The sequence below is a fragment of the Hyperolius riggenbachi genome, chromosome 3 (assembly GCF_040937935.1).
Source record: "Hyperolius riggenbachi isolate aHypRig1 chromosome 3, aHypRig1.pri, whole genome shotgun sequence".
In the NCBI taxonomy this organism is placed as follows: Eukaryota; Metazoa; Chordata; class Amphibia; order Anura; family Hyperoliidae; genus Hyperolius; species Hyperolius riggenbachi.
Window position 1 is genome coordinate 88,203,330 of NC_090648.1, and position 22,903 is coordinate 88,226,232.

Here is a 22,903-nt window from a genome sequence, read left to right on the forward strand (position 1 = left end):
TGCTTGATACATATCTGCTTCTGAATTGTTCCTTTCTTTCTCTCATAAATTGTATCAACACTGCTTTTCATACCCATGCAGATCTTTTCAGTACTTCAACACTCGTTGAGTAAAGAGTGCATGACATGTGATGAGTTATTTATTTGTATAGTCACATGTCAGGATTCTAAAACAGAGGTAAATATCAGCTATATTGCACTAGGGACTGCAGCCTCATTTTTTAACATTTAAACCACACTTAAAGTGACCCTAAGCCCCAAAAAAATGAGTTTTACTCACCTGGGGCTTTTTTTGGGGGGCTTAAGGTCACTTTAAAGTACAACTGGAGCGAGAAGAATATGGAGGCTGCCATATTTATTTCCTTTTAAAGGACAACTGAAGTGAGAGGAATATGGAGGCTGCCATATTTATTTCCATCTAAGCAATGCCAATTGCCAGGCCCTCCTGCTGATCCTCTGCCTCTAATACTATTAGCCATAGCCCCTGAACAAGCATGCAGCAGATCAGGTGTTTCTGACTTTAAAGTCAGATCTGACAAGACTAGCTGCATGCTTGTTTCTGGTGTTATTCAGATACTACTGCAGAGAAATAGACCAGCAGGGCTGCCAGGCAACTGGTATTGATTAAAAGGAAATAAATATGGCAGCCTCTTACTAAATATGGTATACCTCTTACTTCAGTTCCCCTTTAAGCAATACCAGTTGCCTGGCAGCCCTGCTGATCTATTTGGCTGCAGTAGTGTCTGCATCACACGAGAAACAAGCATGCAGCTAATCTTGTCAGATCTGACATTAATGTCAGAAACACCTGATCTGTCCATGCTTGTTTAGGGTCTATGGCTGAAAATATTAAGCCTCATACACACGGTACAATTTTCCATCAGATTGAACGGTCATCTAATAGGAAGTTGCATCACGTGTAGACGTCCAAATTATTCCCGAACGATAATGCCATCGATTTTGTGTTGATATCTACCCGAAATCGATCACAAAATCGATCGGACCGGTCGGAAATGATCTGGTCGATCTGACGGAAAACTGTACCGTGTGTACCTAGCTTTAGAGGCAGAGGATCAGCAGGACCGCCAGGCAACTGGTATTGTTTAAAAGGAAATAAATATGGCAGCCTTCATATTCCTCTAACTACAGTTGTCCTTTAATGTACCCATACATCTATTGATTTGGGTGGCTGACGAAATAGAGACAGAGGTCCCATGGCCACCATAAAATGCAGGCAGATTCCTGATCGATTTCAGCATGAAATCCTGCGGTAATCAGCCTTGTGATGATGCCTCGCTGCCCCTCCTAATGTTGCTGCCATGGTACGTCCGCATTTGCGCCCCCACGTGGTTGCCGGCATTATAGCACGTGGGGCGCGTGTGTGACGTCAAACAGGCGACCCACGGGCTATCTGCCGGCAGTGCAGAGGTATGAGGACGCTCCTATCTGCCGGATTCTGTTTGGATCACTGAGGAATGGCTGGATTGCATGCGCACACTGAAACAAAGCAAGCTAGATAATGTTTGCCTTTAATCTTTGTCATACATAGAGCTGGATTGATCTTTCTTGAAGAAAACGAGTATTCCCCTTTAAGCCTGTATGCGGTTCTCTGCACCATCTGCTAGCTCCCCGGCTTGTTTGCGTGGTTTTCTTTTAGGCGCTCTAGTTTTCTAGTTCTCCAGCGAACCAGAAATATACTGAGCTACAAGAAGGAGCAGATCCTGTAGCAGGCAACTGGTATGTCTGCTAATACAAACATATGTGAATCATTTTTAAATATGGATCCAGGGACATCTTAAAGGCAATCTTAAGTGATGTGGAGACATTCAGTTTAACTTACTTGAGGCTTTTTCCAGTCCCTCTTAAGGGGCCCATACACCTAACGATTTTCCTGCCGATATACAGCCGTTTTGATCACAGTGATCGAAACGGCTGTGAAATCGCCGCGCACACAACTGACAGAACGATCGATTTCCATCCGAAATCGATCGTCCTCGTCGATTGCCGTCGACCCATCCGTGCGGAAGATTTTTCTCGGTAGCCGGCGGGTCAGGAGTGCGTCGATAGCGGCATTTGAATGCCTGACGACTGATGCAATGCAGCGGGTATACATTACCTGTTCCGGCCTGTGCGAGTCCCCGCTGTCACCGCTGTCTTCTTCTCCGCTCCTGGCTCCAGACCGTTCCTGCAGCTACACAGAACTTCCTGTCCCGGCAGGAAGTTTAAACAGTAGAGCGCCCTCTACTGTTTAAACTTCCCCTGGACAGGAAGTTCAGTAGCTGCAGGAACGGTCTGGAGCCAGGAGCGGAGAAGAAGACAGCGGTGGCAGGGGACTCGCACCGGCCGGAACAGGTACTGTATGCGGGGGGGGGGGGGGGGGGGGCACAGCAGCGGCAGCTCCACAGATTGTGATCGGTTTCAGGCTGAAATCAATTCACAATCTGTTTGCATTAAGGTGGCCATACAATCCCTCTCTGATCAGATTCGATCAGAGAGGGATCTATCTGTTGGTCGAATTTGATGGCAAATCGACCAGTGTATGGCCACCTTTAGTCCTTCAGATGTCTCGCCTTCTCCCGGGTCTTCTCAGTAATGCCGCTGACTGCCCTGGTAAAGTCGCAGACTACTGCGCCTGCATGGCCCAGGCCACACCTCCTCGGTTGCACCAATGTGATCGTGAGAGTTCTGTTCATGTGCAGTTGAAAGGTTTACGAACTGCACATGCACATTGACTCACAGCGATCACAGGGTCAGGAGCCAATGAAATTGGGGGGGGGGGGGGGGGGGGGTGCAGCAGCGGGAAAATGGCGCAAATGGCGAGAGAAACGGCATGATGTCAGTGAGCTTCGTTTTTTTACCCAAATCACAGTTGCTCCTGTGGGTTCACTTGCATCCACTTTCATCAGCAAATCACTTTTTGGGATTGTTGGCGCTCCAAAATCACAGCTGAAATCCAAATCGCAGCCTTATAGCGGCCACACATGTTACAATTTTTCTGTTCGATCTTACTCCAATTCGATTAAAAGGATCGATTATGTGAGAAAATCGAGATTGTTGTTTTTCTCAAATAAAATCGATCGAAAAGGTTGGAAAAATCAGATCAATTTTGTCAGAAATTGAATGGTGTGTTGAAGGTTGTATGAAAGTCATTCGACCTAATAAATGTACCGTCTACATTCAAGAATAAAGAAACTTTATTTGTCAAAGTGACACATTAGAATGTATTTCTTCACTGTGATAAATGTAATGTTGTTGGTTAAAATATTTGAGGAACAGATTTGTTAACCTCCTTAGCGGTAACCCCGTGCTGGACACGGGGTAAGCCGCCGGAGGGTGCCGCTCAGGCCCTGCTGGGCCGATTTTCATAATTTTTTTTTCGCTGGACGCAGCTAGCACTTTGCTAGCTGCGCCAGCACTCTGATTGCCGCCGCCCCCCCCCAGACCCCGTGCGCTGCCTGGCCAATCAGTGCAAGGCAGCGCCGAGGGGTTCTTCGGGACTCCCAATGACGTCCCGACGTCGGTGACGTCGGTGACGTCATCCCGCCCCGTCGCCATGGCGACGGGGGAAGCCCTCCAGGAAATCCCGTTCTTTGAACGGGATTTCCTGATCGCCTATCGCCGGAGGCGATCGGCGTGGCTGGGGGGATGCCGCTGAGCAGCGGCTATCATGTAGCGAGCTCTGGGCTCGCTACATGATTTAAAAAAAAATAAATAAAAAAAACTGCTGCGCTGCCCCCTGGCGGAATTTTTCATACCGCCAGGGGGGTTAATGTAAGGTACATTTTCTAAGGTTGTTTGCGTTGTTTGCTTTTATACATAGCAGTGATGGCACAGAGCACCCCTTACACATTTATAAATTATTATATTTATATTATCACTGCTGGCTGGAAAGTGTGATGGTTAAGGGCTCTGCCTCTGACACAGGAGGCCAGGATTCAAATCTCAGCTCTGCTTGTTCAGTAAGCCAGCACCTATTCAGTAGGAGACCTTTGGGCCAGACACCCTAACACTGCTACTGCCTACTGAGTGTGCTCTTGTGGCTGCCTCGCAAGCGCTTTGAGTCCGACAGGAGAAAAGCACTATACAAAAAAGGAATTATTATTATTCTAATTTATATATTTTAATCAAATGTTTTTGTTAAAGAATATGCGTGTGGTTCATTAGTTACAAGAGTCTCATTAAAGAGAATCTGTACTCTAAAATTCTTACAATAGAAAGCATACCATTCTATTCATTATGTTCTCCTGGGCCCCTCTGTGCTGTTTCTGCCTCTCCCTGCTGCAATCCTGGCTTGTAATTTTCAGTTTTAGGCAGTGTTTACAAACAAAAGACATGGCTGCTAACCAGAGTGTGATAGCCTGAGGGGAGAGCTTGGAGAGGGTGTGTAAAGCTTCTGCCTATCACAAGCAGTGCTGCACATTCCACACATTCCAGCCTGAGCCCGACAGAGCCGACAGAGGAAAGAAGATAAGATTTATTACAGAGACAGTGCAACTAGAAAGGGCTACAGTAAGACAGGCCACATTAGAACAGGCAGAGGAACTTATAGGATAGAAGAAATAATGCTAAAAATTTTGTTATAGAGTCTCTTTAAAGAAATTGTGTAGTGTCGGGGCTATCCACCCTGTATAGTATTGCAGTAGATGTCAGTGATATTTAAATACACAATAACAACATATTTGGTACAATACAGTACAATAATACCTGTGTGTTAGCTTGCATAACAACATACTGCATATAGTATCAGAAATTAATATACCGTATTTTTCGGACTAAAAGACGTTCCTGACCATAAGACCAAAAACCAGGGGAAAATATATACTCTATATACTAAAGCTGGTGCATCCGTGGTGAAGGGGCATCTTGTAGATTTTGCCCTCTTTGTACCTCATGTCCCCTTGTGCCTCGTGTCTCCTTGTGTCCTCCTCTGTTTCACTTGTGCCCCCCATGTGTCTGCCTCTGTCCTCCTTGTGTCCTCCTGTGTCCCCATGTGTCCGCCTCTGTGCTCCTCTTTGCCCCTTTGTTTCCCCCTTGTGTCCTCCTCCTATGCTCCTTTGTGTCCCCCTGTGTCCTCCGTTTGTCCCCCTGTTCCCTCCTCTGCATGGGCACAGTACAGGGAATCCCCGACATTATGTCAGGTTGGAGGTTGGTATTGGCAGGCGTTCACAAGTTGGTACTCCCTGCATTTGGACTATAAGACGCAGTGACTTTTTTCCCCACTTTTCGGGGGGGGGGGGGGGAAAGTGAGTCTTATAGTCCAAAAAATACAGTACTACATACAACACCATTGTTGTTTTTTTCATTTGACTGACTGGCTAAGTATAAGCAGAGTACAATGCAGAATAGAATGCATTTACATTTTACATGGCAACAGTTTTATTTAGGCACAGCGTAGCAAAGTGCGAGTCTCCCCACTCAAGTCCCGCATGCATAATGCATGGCCTGATAAGCAAGGATTGTACATTGTAATATAGTTATCACTCTAAATCCATCACAGGGAAGAGAAATGGTGAGAAATGACAGGAAAGTAGATTATAAATGTCTGCCTCTTAAAAAGTGCCAGGATCCTTATTTAAAAGTGATTCACAAATATTATTTGAGGTACCTCAGTGAGGGAAGAAAACACAGGGGAAATAGGAGCTTTAGTATGAGAAGCCCCAGGAGAATTGTCTGGAAAGAGGACTACTCATATTTATTTATCTTCTTTAGTATTTGTATAGCACTGATATCTTCCACGGCGCTTGAAGTGAGTCTGAAGCCGCATAGGAAAAAAAAAACAAATACTCACCTAAGGAGAGGTAAGGCTCTGGGTCCTATAAAGCCTTCCCGTTCCTCTCACCATCCGCTCCTTCCAGCGCTGTCTCCCCTGTTCAAACCCCCCGCCACAGGAGGCTTTGGAAGTCTGTGGAAGCCTGAGTGTTCTCGAAGACAGGCAGCTCCGTACTGGGCATGCGCAAGAGAGTGGCCCGTATTAAGGAGCACTCAGGCTCCTGAAGACTTCCGAAGCCTATCGCAGTGAAAGAGAGCAAACCTACAGTACGGTATACAGTATAAGGTAGGTCCTCCTGACATCTGTGACACTGTGGGAGGGGTTTCACCACAATATAAGCCATACAGACGCCCCTGATGCTCTATTCGAGGAAAGGTAATTGTCACGGACGGTTGCGGGGCCGCAGGCGCGTCCTGGAACCGCCCGTGAAGAAAAAGCGATCGCACTCGATTCCCTGCATCGATTGCGCTTCAAATCGATACAATCTGGGTTGAGTGTGTAGGGGCAGCTGAAGTCCTTTTCTTAGCAGAGAGAGAGAGCACCATCCTAAAGGCTGGATGGCTCTTTTGATATGCTAATGAGCCTGGGCCCAGAGAGTCCCTGGCTTCAAGCTGTGCTGATGGCCCATCCATCAGGTATAAGGTGACAAGCACCATGGCAGAAGCAATCTAGTTGGGGGGAAGCCAGACCCACTGGCTCCCTCCCAGCGGGGGAGGTGACACCCAGCTGGCTGCTCCAAACTTCAAAGAGCCTTTGCCTGGAGAGGTCACCTGTCACTACTGCCGCCAGCCCGGACACATGAAATTCGACTGTCCGGAGCAGAGACAGACACCACCAGCACCTGGATCATCTGCATCACCTGTACCTCACCCACAGCAGAGGCAACCCGCCAACGAACCACAGCCTGGATCATCAGATTTTGTCCTGTTTGCACGCGGAAAGGAAATCCGCGACCGAACTGACCAGCAGCAACTTGTTAGAGTGAACGGCAAAGTTGTCACCGGATTTCGAGACACCGGAGCTGACATCACGTTAGTTCACTCACATCTTGTGCCAAAGGAGAGCATCAGCTCCAGCCGATCCCTTGCCCTTACTGGAGTAGAGGGCACCCTTTTTCACATAGCCCACGCGACAGTGAAGCTGGATTGGGGATTAGGGATCCACGAAAGGGTTGTTGGGGTTATGAAGGATCTCCCAGTCCCTGTGTTGCTGGGGACTGATTTGGGCAAGCTTGTGTCCTACTATGAACCTGCCACGACCGCCTTGTCGCTCACGGAAGGAGACGGACTCTCCACCCACCACCAGGTACTTTATACACTTGGGGGAGCACCAGGGGAGGCGGGTTGAATGTGCCCAGTTCAAGGGTACCAGGTTCAATAGTGCCTGCTTCAAAGGCACCTGAGTTTGATGTACAGACTGTCTGCTGTGATGATGCTGTAACTGTACCTGAGTTTACTGTACAACCTGTCTGTAATGAAAAAATGTCTATACCTGTCAATGTCATTACTGCATGCAATGATGATTTGAGTAATGTCCATCTGTGCCATTCTGACAGTGTACCTGTGCTAGCAGTACCGCGCAGCTGCACTGCTCAGAACCCGAGCTCAGAACAGGTGGAGGGGGTTCCGGCCTCCTCCCCCTCCTCTGACCGCAGGGATGAGACCTTTCAGCCGCTGGCCTCGTGTGACATGAGCCAATTGGCTGAAACTGACAGCACCGTATTCACAGCCGCACTACAAAGTGACCCAAGCCTGGAGGTGCTCAGGCAGCAAGCCGCTGAGCCCCTCGCAGACGGGGCCGCTTTCAAGGTGTACTGGGAAGGTGGGAGACTGTACAGTGAGTCTGTACAGCCCCCTACAGGTAGATCCCACGCGAATACCAAATGGCTTGTGGTCCCGAGTGCGTTCAGGGGACATGTGCTGAAATCCGCACATGGTAATCCTCTGACAGGGCACTCGGGTGTCCGCAAGACACTTGCCGGTATTCGGAACCAGTTTTATTGGCCCCGAATGAACAGGGATGTAGCAAACTACTGCAGGGCATGTGCCGTCTGTCAGGAGCTGGGAAGGTCCAGGGATTCCCGCGGGGTTCCCTTAGGTCCACAGCCACTTAGCAGGGGAACCCTGCGTGGGCTGGCTGTTGACCTAACTAACCCACTGCCCGTTGTCAGCAGTCCCGGCAGACACCACGTCCGACTGCAGTGGCGCAAACGCCCTGTCCAGAACGGTCCATGTCGGGTCAACCCTGAGGGTAGCAGACCGCGACCGGTCCAGGGGAACCGAGCCCCGGGCTCCAATAGGTTTTCCCGCCGTACCGGCAACTCGAGGCCCGTCAGCCAGGTTAGCGGCGCCGCCACACATCTTGCGGAGGTGTGGCTAAGCCGCAGACAAGGGGGAGGGCTGTCACGGACGGTTGCGGGGCCGCAGGCGCGTCCTGGAACCGCCCGTGAAGAAAAACCGATCGCACTCGATTCCCTGCATCGATTGCGCTTCAAATCGATACAATCTGGGTTGAGTGTGTAGGGGCAGCTGAAGTCCTTTTCTTAGCAGAGAGAGAGAGCACCATCCTAAAGGCTGGATGGCTCTTTTGATATGCTAATGAGCCTGGGCCCAGAGAGTCCCTGGCTTCAAGCTGTGCTGATGGCCCATCCATCAGGTATAAGGTGACAAGCACCATGGCAGAAGCAATCTAGTTGGGGGGAAGCCAGACCCACTGGCTCCCTCTCAGCGGGGGAGGTGACACCCAGCTGGCTGCTCCAAACTTCAAAGAGCCTTTGCCTGGGAATAACCGGAGTCTCATAGCATATCCATAACTTCCCAGATCTGTCATATTTCTGGGGTTCCTGAGATGGCAGCTTCGCCAAACGTGGGGGAAGTGTAGCATGAGCCCCGGTGCTGGTTCTGAGGAAGTTTCAGAACATTCTGAGGTAAGGACTGCCAGTTAGGCAGTTTGAAAATGCCCTGATGATACCACAGGGGTCCCACCCCTCATGTCTGGTATCAGGGCGCTGGGTAAATCGAGACAGACCTGAAAATGTTAATAAATCTGCCCTGACCTGTACGGTTCTGTGAGATAGAGCCCATATATGGGTAGATATGATTTCTAGCCCCCAGGACAAGGGGAGGGCTCATCTCATCTTCTAAGGGGGTGTATGGCTCCCCGCCCTCACTCCCTCCTACTGAAGCAGGGGCATAAGAATGGCAGAGGACCCAAACTCAGTGTCCTCCACACTGAAACATCTTGAACTCATCAGGTGCCAGCTTGAGGATATGCTGGCATCCCCCTGGTCTGGACTCAGATTGAAACCCAGAACTCTGATTTTCCCACAAAAAGGACATCTTTCCAGGAACTAAGTATTTTTCTCCCTTCTTTTATTTTTTTATACTGGCTATTACTGTTTTAATAATTGTGATTTTAATAATTGTCTGTATATATTAATTATTTATATTGCGTGAATAAACGACTTTCTCCAAGTCATTCACTGTCCGCTACCCTGCTTATCAGCACACACAGAACTGATCCCGGGTCTCTGAAGATACGCTACTGTTTGTTTGTTGTTGGCTAGACAGAATACCGTGTGTTTAACCGTTTTATTCGCAGGACTAGTCAGTTAGTGGGCTCCACGGTCCCATGGTAACCGCGGTGGTGGCAGTTTACTCTGAACCAGTGGGTGAAGTTGTAATCACCCGTGTCTCACAGGCTCCCTTCTGAGTTGTCTGCGGCTAATTCTTAACGGTTCCTGCGCATTGACTGCGACCAGAGTTCGCACGATCTGTGCGCTGGCACCGTTTAGAAGGCTAGGTGCGGTCAGCCACTAGGGCTCCTGTGACAGTAATGATTTCTCATGGGGAAAAGGGGTGTCGGCTACTGATTGGGATGAAGTTCAATCCTTGGTTACAGTTCCACTTTAAAGGACACTCGAGGTGAAATGTGACATGATAAGATAAACATGGGTATGTACAGTGCCTAGCACACAAATAACTATGCTGTGTTACTTTTTTCTTTCTCTGCCTGAAAGAGTTAAATATCAGGTATGTAAGTGGCTGACTCAGTCCTGACTCCAGACAGGAAGTGACTACAGTGTGACCCTCACTGATAAGAAATTCCAACTATAAAACACTTTCCTAGAAGAAAATGGCTTCTGAGAGCAGGAAAGAGACTTTATCCCTTGCATAGTTCAATGAATGTGTAATTGAGCAAAAACAATAAAACAGTTAAATCTTAAAAAGTAGATTGAAACATAAAACAAAACCGTGGGATATCTTAAAAAGCCCTTTTTAGGAGAAGGAAGATAGATAGATACAATTGTTTATTTCATTCGTTTATTTTCGCCTCAGTTGTCCTTTAAACACAGGTTCACTTTAAAGTCAGATTTCAGTAAGGGGGTTTACATTAGTGATTTGACCCTTAGGTTAGGCAGTTGGCAGGGAGATAGTCTAAAGGTGGCCACACACCATACAATTTTTGAAATATCTGTTCAATTCAAGAATTGCAATCAATTTTTTCTGACTGATTGTATCATTTCAAAAATCTGACTAATGCACCACACACCTGTGTTCAATTTTTCCCCAATTATGATAAAAATGATTGGAAACTCTGACAAAATTGCTAGGGTGTGTATATTAATAGATTGACAATCTAACACACACGATACAATCTGTAGAGAAATTGAAGAAAAATATCTGGCATTCCAGATAGATAAAAATCGAAAAAAACAGGAAATCCGATCGGATTTTTCAGTCGAATGAAAAAAAAGCTTTCGTTTTTTTTCGGGAGATCTGATCGTTTTTATCGAATTGCTGTAAAATCGGATCATTTTATTGTATCGTGTGTGGCCACCTTAAGACTAGTAGAAGACAAAAGATAAATGTCAAGACAACCATAGAAAACAGCAGGTAAGGAACCACTAGTGAACCTTGTAGCCAAAACCCATCAGAGAACCCACACAATCGCCTGCCAGGGTGTTCTCAAATCCCCTCAGGCAGGCAAAATCAATAATGCATTACACTAGCTTAACTGACCAACAGTTTGGGGCTGATTTAGCGAGTTTATGAAGTGCACACTTATCCTTTAGGTCGTGCCAGTCCCTTGATAAACGTGTTGTAAATTATCACCGTGGATACAGCTTGATGACAGGAAGCGCACACAGCAGTACTGTACATGAGAGGCTGTTATTACCACACGTATACATGCTCTGTGCATTTGTGTATGAGAGATATCTCAGCTGCCGGCCTGAGACCCGACCCTCCTCCCTCCCATGTTTTTAAAGGGCCGGTGCCACGCGCTTATTAGCAAATCAGACTAATTAGCGCTGTGCCGTTACCCAGTAATTTCCCTGCCAGAGCTCACACTCCCCCATTAATTAACACACATTACCACATACTTGTTACTGGGGATCCGGAGTGAAGCTATCTCTTCCCGTGCCCTGAGAGGCAAGATTTTCATTTTTGTTGTTTTGGTTGTGTTTTGATCGTGTTTTTCTGTCATGAAGCTTGGCTGCTGCTGCCAGCCCTTCCTGACGCCACACACATCAGTGCGGGTTTGCAGAGATGCGTCCCTGGGAATGTTTCTCGGCAGTGAGCGAGAGCAATGTAACATTCCTGCGCTTCTGACTTTGTCGTTTTGAATCCATAACGCCTTTTAATACTAATTGTATTGAACTAACTTCAGCAAAACCTGGTGGAACATTTTCGGAGAATATTCTAACAGCCTAGTTAACGGTGTCATTAGCTCAATATATGGCTTAAAGTTTTTGTATATTTTTTTACTTAAAGCAGATCTGAACTGGTTGGGGAACAAATAGGTAGATACTTAAAGGACTACTGTAGGGGGATAGGGGGGGAAAGAATTGAACTTAACTGGGGCTTCTAATGGTCCCCCGCAGACGTCCTGTGCCCGCTCAGCCACTCACTGATGCTCCGATCCCTGACTCCGGTTTACTTCTGCAATTTCCGACTTTAAAGTTGAAAAACCACTGCGCCTGCTTGGCCGTGTCCTTGCTCCCACTGACGTGACCAGGAGTGTACTGCGCAAACCGCACTCCTGGTGACGTCAGCGGGAGGGAGGGTACGGACGGGCAGGTGCAGTGGTTTTCCAACTTTAAAGTCGCAAATTCCGGAAGTGGACTGGAGCATAGGTGAGTGGCTATGCGGGCACAGGACGTCTGCGGGGGGCTATTAGAAGCCCTGAGTAAGTTCAGCTCTTTTTCCTTTACCCCCCTACAGTACCCCTTTAAAGGACAACTGAAGTGAGAAGACTATGGAGGCTGCCATTTTTATAGTCCAGAGGCTTCCTGTGTCCTCCTCCACACCCTTGCCATGGCTGGGACCCTCTGACAGTTTGTGGCCACGCTCGCCTTTGTGAACAAGCACCTCTGTACCACACCTGGGTGAGTACGGCCGCACCTGTGCAGTAGCACAAAGCCGCTCGTGGAGAAGTGGATTCAGCCAGGGGCGTAGCAATAGAGGTCGCAGCGGTCGCATGCGCGACTGGGCCCGGCTCCTGAAGAGGCGGGGGAGGGGCCCGGGGGGGCCCATGTCTTTTTGTAGTGGCCAGGATTGAGTGCGGCCCGTGCGCCGTGAGCGCTATTGGGAGGGGGGGGGGAGCCGCAGCCGCGGGGAGGGCAGCCCGACCTCTCCCTCCCTTCCTCTCCCCGGGCCCCCCCCTTCAGATGCAGAGTGCGCGGCGCACGGAAGCGCTGTAGGCTGAAACTCACCTCCGTCCCTGCGTTCCAAGCGCCGCTGATCTCCTCTCGCTGTATAGATGTTGTTACACACTGCTTCCGGCTAAACAGGAAGCAGTGTGTAACAACATTTATACAGAGCAGGAGGAGACCAGCGGCGCAGGGACGGAGGTGAGTTCTGCCTACAGCGCTTCCGTGCGCCGCGCACTCTGCATCTGAAGGGGGTGGGGCCGGGGAGAGGAAGGGAGGGAGAGGTCGGGCTGCTCTCCCCGCAGCTGCGGCTCCCCCCTTCATTATGGGGGGGGGGGGAAACCTACCTACCTACCTACCTAATCCTGGGGGGCAGCTACCTACCTATCCTGGGGGGGCAGCTACCTAATCTAACCTATCCTGGGGGGCAGCTACCTACCTAACCTATCCTGGGGGGGCAGCTACCTACCTAACCTGTCCTGGGGGGGGGCAGCTACCTACCTAACCTATCCTGGGGGGGCAGCTACCTACCTAACCAATCCTGGGGGGGCAGCTACCTACCTAACCTATCCTGGGGGGCAGCTACCCACCTAACCTATCTGGGGGGGGGGCAGCTACCTAATCTAACCTATCCTGGGGGGCAGCTACCTACCTAACCTGTCCTGGGGGGGCAGCTACCTACCTAACCTATCCTGGGGATGGCAGCTACCTACCTAACCTATCCTGGGGGGGCAGCTACCTACCTAACCTATCCTGGGGGGGCAGCTACCTACCTAACCTATCTGGGGGGGGGGGCAGCTACCTAATCTATCCTGGGGGGCAGCTACCTACCTAACCTATCCTGGGGCGGGGGCAGCTACCTACCTAACCTGTCCTGGGGGGGGCAGCTACCTACCTAACCTATCCTGGGGGGGGCAGCTACCTACCTAACCTATCGGGGGGGGGCAGCTACCTAATCTAACCTATCCTGGGGGGCAGCTACCTAATCTAACCTATCCTGGGGGGCAGCTACCTAATCTATCCTGGGGGGCAGCTACCTACTCTAACCTATCCTGGCGGGCAGCTACCTACTCTAACCTATCCTGGGGGCAGCTACCTAATCTAACCTATCCTGGGGAAAGCTACCTAATCTATCCTGGGGGGCAGCTACCTAACCTATACTGGGGGGCACCTACCTCATCTAACCTATACTGGTGGGCAGCTACCTAATCTAACCTATACTGGGGGGCACCTACCTATCTAACCTGGGGGCACTTACTTGTCTAACCTGTATTTGGGGCACCTAGCTAGCCTATACAGGTGGCAACTATACTGGCTACCTATATTGGAGGCACCTACCTAACTAACCTATACTGGGGGCACCTACCTATCTAACCTATGCTGGGGACAACTATTCTGGCTACCTATATTAGAGGCACCCACCTAGCTAACCTGTACTGGGGGCACCTATCTATCTAACCTATACCGGCGGCGCCTGCCTATCTAACCTATACTGGGGGCAACTATACTGGCTACTTATGCTGGAGGCACCTACCTGGCTAACCTATACCGGGGGCAACTATACTGGCTTACCTATGCCTGGCTACCTATACTGGGGGGACCTATAGCTGGCTATAGGGATTTGGATATGTGTGTGCGTCGGGTGTTGCCGGGGGAGGGGGGCTGTTGTTGCCGTGGGGGGGGGGGGCCCACATCCAGATTCCGCATCGGGGCCCAGAGGTTTGTAGCTACGCCACTGGATTCAGCTTACTGCACGGTTGCGGCCTTACTTGCGCAGGCACAGTACATCCTAGCTAGTACACTGTGGGGAATGCGGTCACGAGAGCATATCCGACAGGCTCTTGTGGGATATATTCAGTGAATCCAACTGCAGGGTCATGGAGGACTCAGGAAGCCTCTTTAGTATTCACAGGCTGTCCTCTATCTAGGTAAGTATCCAACGTTTGTATTCCCTGACCAGTTTGGATTCACAATAAATGTGCTTAAAATACCTGAAAAGTACAGTAGGCCCTGATCGATAAAGCAATGTACTTGTATTGCTAATTTTGTTTTGTTCTAAGATGCAAGCTTATCTCTCCCAGTGTTTACATTACAACAAGCAAGGCACATATGCTAAAGTGTCCTTATGCCAAGATGGCTAGTACGAGCTATCTCTGCCAAGTATCTAGCATGTGTACGGCTTTCCCAATGCATATTCGGGAGATCTTAGTATGGGATCGTCTTGAATGAGCGCATTGTTCCCCTGCTGACCTCTCCTGCCGGAAGCCGCTCTGTCGTGCGCTGTGCTATTGTCCTTGCTCCTCCCTTCATAGCAGCAGAACAGGGAGAAAGACTGTAACCTAGCAGAGGCTTGACGGCACTCAGCCACAACCTCGTTGCCTGAGGGATCAAGTCCTGATCCTTGCAGGGGACAATCTTTATGCAAGTGTTTATGCAACTTTACCCAGGACACAGATTCACCCTCTTTACTTGCTCTTGTCCATCTGACAAGATGTTTTATTGGCATTACTTCACCCGAATGTTGACCTGTCAAGTACTGCAGTGAAATATTAACTGACAGGCATCATTGGGGTTAATTCACAAATATATTTGAATATCAATGAACTCACCTTACTTATTAACCATTAGCAGCTTAAATAGTGTTATGTCGTTTGACCTCAGTCGGCTGAACGCGTTGTGCTGTAAATTCTTAGAATGCTTTGATCTCTCTCTCTTCTGGCAGAAAATATAGAAACTGAAAGCAGAACAGAGAAGAATCTGTTATTGTCTCACACTGCCCCCTAGTGACAAGTGGCTATATATATATATATATATATATATATATATATATAAACATTACAGCAGTACCAATTAGAAACAAGGAAAAGGTACAAAGAAGAAATTAAAAAATGTCTTAAAATGAATTGGCCTGGAGCACTTGAAAGCCTCTAAATAAATTGTCTGCTAAAGTGTTAAAGAGGACCCGAACTGAAGAAAAACCCAGATACTTACCTCAGTAGAGGTAGTCGGGGGGCTTTCCTGATCTTCACTAGTGCTAGCAGGTAGTTTCTATGATTACCGACTGCCTGCTAGCAAATCTTTGGCCTGTGGGACACGCCCTGAAGGACCTCCACATACAACAATTCTTGTTTCCACAGAGAATACACAATATAATGGGACCACACAGTCACATTACGAGGCAGGATTCTCTTTGCATATTGTTGCTCAGCATCAGAATATTTATGGATGCTGTCTCCCGGCATCGACTGTGGAGCATGTTGCCCTGCTGCGTCGTGTGGCAGGTGAAAAGGACACAGTCGCTTTATTTACATGCCAGTTTCATAGTATGTGTTATGCCACTCAGTCCATGACAAGCCTTGGCACTGAGAATTCTCCATATGGGACCAGAATCTGTCTTCCTCATCATCCCCGATATGCTACACTGTGTTATCTGCCCTAGTTTGTCTCTCTCTCTAAAGAGAGGTTTTAGTTCACTGGAGGTCTGGAAGAAGTTAGGAGGTCACAGGTGGTAGTTCAGGAAACACTGAAATGATGTTTCCTAGTAACAGAACTGCTGAAGTACAGTGCAAACGAGAAATAGTGATCCTGACTTATCCAGTCCTCCTCTATCTCGTCATGCTGAAGGTGCACAGAAATGTCCAGATGGTAACATAGAGAAGTGATGTTCCTCTGCATCATTTGTAGCTCCACTGAAGGCTTCCTTCTCCTCTTCCTTCTAGTGCTCTCTTCTGCAACAGGTAGCACAGATGGTTGCTAGGCAACTGGTCCAGGGAGCACAGAATGGCGCTGCAGCGGCAGTAGCCTTCAAAGTATGGCTTTTGCACTGTACAAAGGTGAGAGTAACAGTGCTCCTGTGCATGCCTTCCTTTCCGGTTACTGTTCAGAGCATCAGGTGATCAGCAGAGTACCCATATCTTAAAGAGAACCTAAACTGAAAATAAAAAGTCAAAATAACCATACACAGGTCATACTTACCTCCCATGTAGTCTACTCCTCAATCTCTTTCTCCTCTCCTGCATCCCATTTGTCCAATGTGATCAATGGAATTCCCTGTCCTCCATTTTAAAAATGGCCATTACCCCATAACAGCTACTGGGTCAGCACACTGTTAAACTGTAATATCACCCACTTGAGCCATAGGAAAACATGGACATTACCTTGCAAATTCAGTTGCAACTGACAGCTGCTGATTTATAACTGACAGCAACTGGTATATTTCAGTTCTGACAAAATATTGTCAGAACTGGAAGGGATCACTATAAGAAGAAAATGGTGAGCTTCTGAGAGGAGCTGATGGTGAGGTTAGTATGTAATTTTCATTTGCAGCTACATCATGTATTTATTTTAAATAGTTTTCCTCGCTTCAGGTTCCCTTTAATGTCCATTCAAAGGATGCCTTGAAAAACAAATAGCAGGACTAGTGCTGTGAATAAAGCACCGTCCTGCTTGTCTCACTTTACTGTAATATAGTGGGCGTGCGGCCTACTCCCCTCCTCAGCACTAGTTATTTGTCAGGAACTAGGACCATGTCACTGCTGCCGGGACCCAATCCAGTGCCAATTAACATAGGCCACCCATGGGAACACGCTACCCCATGTCAGCCTGTGGAAACCAGAGGGTTGGAGGCCCCTTCAGATCTCGGCAACAGCAATGCAGTACCTTTTTGCAGAAAGACAGGTGCAGTAAAGCATAGCAGGCCACACACACCACTGCACTATGGATGGATAACAGCTGTTCTGAGGTAATATAGGCCCCCTATGACATGTACGGCATGGGGTGGGAAAGGGCATAATAGACTAGGTATGGAGTAGTGGCAAATTGCATGCTGGGAAAATTAGAGTTTATATTGCACATATGCAGAAGACCAGTGGGACCTCGGGCCAATTACTATGTTGGCATTGCCTCCTCTGTGTGACGACACAAACTTGTAGTTCACAGGAAGGGGCTGACAGGAAACTACAGATTTGCAGAGGTTCATTTTTGTGCTGGTTGCTAGATGTATAATATAATTCCACCAAATAACCAGGTGACCCAGAACCACCACTAGGCAAGCGTAAGGGTCTGAAGGAGACCAAAAAGCCTGCTTACTAAAAAAGAATTGCTTACTATATAAACAAAAAGTTCAAAGGGTCATTATTTCTGCTTTGTTTATAGACAATTTGGTTTTCAAACTACAACTGTGACTATGATGCAATGTTATAAAAACATTTAAAAAAAAAAAGCTTTATAACTGAAAATGAAAATATAAGACTCTTTTCTTTGCTACTAAAGCTCTATTCATTATCCGTACTACACATACAATTCATAATGTCGTAAGTATTTTTCGCTTCATGTTTGCTTTAAAGTGAATAGGAACCGCATTTAAAAAAATGAGACAGATACTTACCCAAGGAGAGGGAAGGCTCTGGGTCCTATAGAGCCTTACCGCTCCTCTCCTGGTCTCCTCGTTCCGGTGCTGGCTCGCTCGGTAGCAGTATTTGACTAAATTAGTCAAATACTGCTTTACCCGGCGAAGGAGGCTTCAGAAGTCTTCAGGGAGCCCGAGTGCTCCTGTGAAGGGCGGCCCTGTACTGCACCTGCGCAAGCACGCTCTCTTGCACGCTCACGCCTGTGCCGTATGGAGCCGCACGTCTTCGGGAGGACACGGCTCCCGAAGACTTCCAAATACCCTTTCGGCAGGGGATTGAAACCTGGAGGGGGGAGCCAGCACAGGATAGAGGGCACCGAGAGAGAAGACAGAAGGCTCTATACGACCCAGAGCCTTCCATCTCCTTAGGTAAGTATTTGCTTCATTTTTAAAAAAATGCGGTTCCCATTCACTTTAAGTAGTAAGTAGCTTAAGTGAGCAACTTTGGCTTCTAACGATGCATGATTCCCGAGTATGCAAATCATCTGTTTATGCCCCGGAAAGCCAGGCACGCATCCAGAACTGCTGGTGTACACCAAACCTATAGCTCTGTAAAATGTATAAGCTATACACCTGCGGTTCTGGATGTGTGCCTGGCTTGCAGATGCATATAGAAATGATTTGCATATTTGGGAGTGATGCATCGTGGGAAACCACAGTTGCTCACTTAAAGTGTACCAGAGCTCAGGGAACTGAAAAGATTTAGGCCTCGTTCAGACTATACACGCTGCCGTGCGCATTTCGGCAGCGCGTATAGTGTGCGACGCGCAAGTACGGTAGAAGGGCATAGACAGCCCTTCTACCATTCCCATCATATGCGCTGCGTGGCAGCGCGATTGCGCTATCGTGTGCTGCACGCATTTTTGGTAATCGCAGCACAGATCCCATTCATTGTAATGAATGGGATCTGAAGCGCAGCGCATAGTAGCGCAGATGGCGTGCGATCGGACGCGTTGCATTCCGATCGCACATCCATCTGCGCTAAATGATGTGAACGAGGCCTTATACATACCTGGGGCTTCCTTCAGCCCCATAGGCTCTGATCGCTCCCACACCACCGGGTCCCCGCACTTCCGTCAGTCAGAGCCTGTCTGGCGTGAGAGAAGTGCACCCTCTACATATCTCTTCAGCAGCTGCTGGGTAGATACGCAAAGAGCGCACTTCTCCTGCGTAGACTGGCTGTGACTGACGGAAGTGCGGAGACCCAGTACTGAAGCTGCAGAAGACTGAGGACGGTGTGGGAGTGATCGGAGTGTATGGCGCTGGAGGAAGCCCCAGGTATGTATACATTTTTTTTGTATTCTGAGCTCTGAGTCCCTTTAAAGATGAAGTATCCAAAATACTTTCTGTTTTAAAGAGAATCTGTACTCTCTATAAAAATCTTAAAATAAAAAGCATACCATTCTGTTCATTATGTTCTCCTGGGCCCCTCTGTGCTGTTTCTGCCACTCCCTGCTGCAATCCTGGCTTGTAATTGCCAGTTTTAGACAGTGTTTACAAACAAAAGACAGCTGTTACCAGCTTGTGATAGGCTGTGGAGAGGGTGTGTATAGCTTCTGCCAATAACAGCAGACAGCACATTCCTGCCTGAGCCCGACAGAGCCGACAGAAGAGAGAAGATTAGATTTTATAACAGAGATAACACAGCAACTGTGCAACTAGGAAAGGCTGCAGTAAGCCAGACCACATTTGAACAGGTATAGGAACTTATAGGATAGAAGAAATAAGGCTGAAAATTTTGTTACAGAGTCTCTTTAAGAAGGTAAATTATGATACATTCACTATGTAGAAAAATAATGAGTAATTGCAGCTGGGCATAAATGTATATTCTGCAGTACAATGAAACGTTAAAGTGCACTTGGACTCGTGCACTTGGACTCTTGCACAGGACAGAAGGAAAACAGCGAAATGCACCCAGTATGTATTTAGAGAGTTTAGTCTGTCTAATCCCCCATCACCTGTGTCTAATCACAAGTTGTAATTTGATCCCTCCCCTGTGTCAGCTGACTGCCACGGCAGATAAGCTTATTTGAAGGCGAACATAAGTCAATTGGTCCGCACTTTGTCTCAAAATCCATTTATTTAGGACATATCCCAGTACAGTAAAAAGCAACACGCTGACAAGTTTCGGAACCCTCAGGTCTTTAATCATAGCCCTTATTTGAAAGGACAGGATGTTAATATGTCTGCTTCCGTGAAAGCAGGAAGTAGACACACTGCAGGTGTATTGTAGGATTTGTATCAGCTGTAACAAATACATGTTTTTCTTTAAAGGTTATTATGCTGTTGCTTATCTTTCAGAGCAGAGAGGAAGTTCTGAGTTCAGGTCCGCTATAACTAGAGAAAGCCTTTTGTTTTTGTAGTAAATGATGTCAGGGGTGTGAACGGACTCTTGTATTGCGCTTGTGTACAGTGTGTGGGCATGTGTGCTTTGTTTCTGACATGCTTTTCTCCAGCATATTGGACGGATCTTGAACACGGTGGGAGACATTTATCAAATCTGTCGCACAGCACCCAGTGTGAAGCTGATGCTGTGCAGATTTACTGTTGCTGGACGGCTCGATTCATAAATCTTCGTCCCCGCTGCTCTGCGTGCCACGGAAGTGGCCCTAGACCATTTTTACAGGTGCGCCTCTTTCCTCTCCGCTGCCGCCCATCCATCACGGCGTGATTTGCGGTGGATCAGCGCCGGATTCCGCTGCGGAGTCATTTGACAAGTGTCCCCCAAAGTTTGATTTTTGAATGGAATTTTGCGGAGCAGCGTAACCCTGTCGTTGCTTATCGTGACAAGCCTTGCTGTGCGTTTATTTTTAGTACAGTAAGACCTTGTATTCAGCGTTTCCAGGGCTTTTATAACTGGGCTGAAGTCATGTCCACTGGAAAATACGGTAGTTTTGACTGCAGATTTTATTTCTTATTTTTTTTTATGTGCATTCTATGCAATGTTTTGTTCCAATTCTAGGACACATTTTCAGTTCGAATAAGGCGAAAGAATGTTAATAAATTTAAAGTGAACCCAAGGTAAGAGGGGCATGGAGTCTGCCATATCTATTTCCTTGTAAATAATGCAAGTTACCTGGCTGTCTTCATGATCCTCTGCCTCTGATACTTTTAGCCATGCACTCTGAGAAAGCATATGCAGATCAGGTGGTCTGACTCAAGTGGCCAGCTTTAGGTTATGACTACATGGCAGACTTACATTTTCATTTTCATGGAGGCCTTAAGGTGGCCACTAACTGACCAATTTGTAGCGAAAAATTGTTATAGCGATCAGAAATTCTAAACGGATTGGTTGTAAATAATCTCACTTGATGGGCACAATCGATTACAAAAGATTATAAAATTAGTCGTCCGATTGAATTTTCTTCAAATCTAAATCGTCAAATCTAAATTTGGATTTTCTTGTTGGTTGTGATAGATGGGAAGCAAAGATTGGTTCGTTGATGGTGTAGTGAACGATTTTTCTTTCGACCAGAATTTCTGATCGCTCGAACGATTGTTCACTAGAAATTGCATCATTAGTGACCACCTTTATGGTATGGCTACATAGAGGCCATAGGGTATAGTTATATGGGGGCCTTATGTTTCAGATGCTACCATTAGTGTTCACTGAGCTGATTTATCAAGATAACTGCAAGAAAACTAGAGGAAAATGGTTTCATCTGTTAAAGTGTACCTGAGACAAAAACCGTATCAGGTTCCATACTTACCTGGGGCCCCCTTAAAGGACCTTTGTCACGAAAATCTTAACATATAAAATACATGTAAACATATACAAATAAGAAGTATGTTTCTTCCAGAGTAAAATGAGCCATAAATTACTTTTCTCCTATGTTGCTGTCACTTACAGTAAGTAGTAGAAATCTGATATTACCCACAGATTTTAGACTAGCCCATCTTCTCATAGGGGGGTTCTCAGGGTTTTCTTTATTTTTAAAAGCACTCAGTGAATGGCAGTTGCTCCATCCAACTGCCAAAGAAGTGTGCAGCGAGCAGAGAGGCTGGCCAGCATCATTGTATACATTTTTTCAGGGAATGTCATTATTATTATTATTTATTGTATTTATAAAGCGCCAACATATTACGCAGTGCTGGACATTAGTTAAGGTTACAGACAATATTTAGGGGTGACCTACAGCAATATGACAATACAGGAATACAAGAAAACCAGATCACGCAGCACAGTATGAGTACAAGGTAATGCTTAGTCAGTCACTGGAGGGGAGCATGGAGATTAGGCAAGTTAGGTTCACTCAGATCCATAGGATGGGTTTACAGTAATGGAGGTGCATGATCAGGTAGGACACAAAAGGAGGAGGACCCTGCCCAAAGGCTTACAATCTAGAGGGAGAGGTAAGGACACGAACGGTAGGGGGCCAGAGTTCAGCTGTAGGTTTAGAGCACTTGTGAGGGGTAGTAGGCCAGAGTGAAAAGGTGAGTTTTGAGGGCTTTCTTGAAGATGTTGAAGGAGGGGGCTGCCCTAATGGAGGTAGGGAGTTCCATAGTGTTGGAGCAGCTCTTGAGAAGTCCTGGAGGCGTGCATGGGACTGGTTGATGCGGGGGGCGGTTAGGCGAAGTTCATTGGAAGAGCGGAGTGAGCGGCTAGGTGTGTACCTCTGAGTAAGATCGGAAATGTAGGTTGGACAGGTTTTGTGGACAGATTTGTAGGTCAGACACAGTATCTTGAATCTGATTCTGGACTGAATAGGAAGCCAATGGAGGGATTCTAGGAGGGGATCTGCCATGGTAGAAAGAATAAAGACCATGCTGAGTATCCCCCATGAAGAGATGGGCTAACCCAAATGTCAGATTTCTTACTACCTACTGTAAGTGAAAGAAACATAGGAGAAAGGACATTTATGGCTCATTTTACTCTGCTAGAAATGTACTTTTTATTTGTATGTGTTTTAAATGTTAAGATTTTTGCAACAGTTCCTCTTTAAGGCCACTTGTTTCCTTTGCCATCTCCCCAGGTGGCTCCTGTCCCCTGCTGGACACCCCCCTCACACTCCCGTGACTGGGAGAATTCTGTGCCTGGACACTGGTCTACCTCTGATTCAGTTGTTTTGTATGTG

At 47.4% G+C, this 22,903-nt stretch overlaps 1 protein-coding gene and 1 long non-coding RNA gene across 5 annotated transcripts in view; one reads left to right on the top strand and one right to left on the bottom strand.

Moving 5' to 3' along the window:
* The window catches only part of ADGRL1 (adhesion G protein-coupled receptor L1), a 652,811-nt gene that overhangs the window by 43,332 nt on the left and 586,576 nt on the right, over positions 1–22,903 (top strand). The window lies entirely within an intron of this gene.
* On the bottom strand, positions 1,544–16,091 carry LOC137561035 (uncharacterized). Of its 2 annotated transcripts, none has more exons than XR_011029858.1 (3): positions 16,012–16,091; positions 15,031–15,155; positions 1,544–1,742 (listed from the first exon to the last, which is right to left on the bottom strand). It is a non-coding gene; the product is annotated as an uncharacterized lncRNA (long non-coding RNA). The 2 variants fall into 2 exon arrangements; XR_011029859.1 differs by lacking the exon at positions 16,012–16,091 and adding an exon at positions 15,413–15,525.